This window comes from Acyrthosiphon pisum, unplaced genomic scaffold (genome assembly GCF_005508785.2).
Source record: "Acyrthosiphon pisum isolate AL4f unplaced genomic scaffold, pea_aphid_22Mar2018_4r6ur Scaffold_21109;HRSCAF=23054, whole genome shotgun sequence".
Classification (NCBI taxonomy): Eukaryota; Metazoa; Arthropoda; class Insecta; order Hemiptera; family Aphididae; genus Acyrthosiphon; species Acyrthosiphon pisum.
The window spans coordinates 1,087,176-1,088,522 of record NW_021770540.1 but is presented as its reverse complement, the minus strand read 5'-3'; the positions used below and the strand labels follow the sequence as shown (position 1 = coordinate 1,088,522).

Genomic DNA, 1,347 nt, shown 5'->3' with positions numbered 1-1,347 from the left:
ACTTAGCTAGTAGTTTATTTTCTAATCAACTTATGAAATTAACTCGTTTAATTTACAGTTGAAATAACTTAGCTTTTCTCAGTTAAGTTTAAAAAAATCCATCAAGTTAAAAACATTTTGAAATTTTTCATTTATACGTAAATATTACTATATCAGTATAAAATAAAAATAATCCAATACAAAAACACAAACATTTCTGTTCTTTTTCTTGATAACATAATTTTGTGTCTATTCATATATTTTATTATGTTGTAAATTATATATTATGCTAGTTGCAATTATAAATGTTTTTAAAAATTAATTAAATTACAAATTGACAATTGTTATGTTTTAATGTTATGTATCTTATATTATTAAATTGCTATATGATATAAAAAAATATATTTGTTTAATTATTAATTTGGGGCCGGAGTGGCGCAGTGGTCACGCAGTTGATTACGACTCACACAGTCATCGGTTCGATTCATAGCAAAGTGCAAAAAAAATGTGTGTGATTCTACGCAGTCACCATTTTCCCGTGCTGTCGTCCGATTGCGTCATCCGGTTTCCAACTAGGTCCCACTCCACTGGGAGTGAAGACCGCACATGTCTCCTCTTGGAGAAGGGGGGTAGTATCATGCATATAGTGATATATACATAGATAAATAGATCACATGATCTCCCTACTACCCACTTGTGATAAGCATTGTCAAAGACCTTGAGGTCGTTACAATGAACAAATATAAAAAAAAAAAAAAAAAATTAATTACATGTTACCTACCTATATTGAACAATTTGGGAAATTATGCAAAGAGTATAATACAACGTTTATGTGAGAATCGGTCTAATAAAAACAATGATATAATTAATAAAATTCATAAAAAAGAATCAATAGTTAAAGACCTTGATGAGAATATATTGTGTCTCAATCAAATTGGGTATGTATAAATGAAAATATTTAAGGAAACATTGGTGTTAATATTGTATAAATTAATCAATACTATTATATTATTTCTATTGTATATTTATTATAGAACAACTAAGTATACTAACGTATCAGCTTTAATATGCTTATTTTTATTATTGTTTTATAAATTAATTATACTGTAATAAAATAAACAAATAAAAAAATTATAAATTATATAATTGTTTTTAATGCTTTTATAATATATTACCACTGGTAATGGACATTTATCAGTTGGAATGTTGAAACCCTCCATATAGTTAAGCCATGCATTTCCACTGAGATGTTTTATACTACTGCATGCCTTTTTTGTCTTGAGAATTAATGCATTTGGCACCCATCCACCTGTTGAGCCCCAAGACGCAAAGTTATAATCGATCTACAAAAAATACTATATTACATTA

The 1,347-nt window shown here is 27.3% G+C and overlaps 1 pseudogene; it reads right to left on the bottom strand.

The window, feature by feature from the left end:
* Positions 1-1,347, bottom strand: part of LOC115034805 — a 13,703-nt pseudogene that overhangs the window by 2,897 nt on the left and 9,459 nt on the right.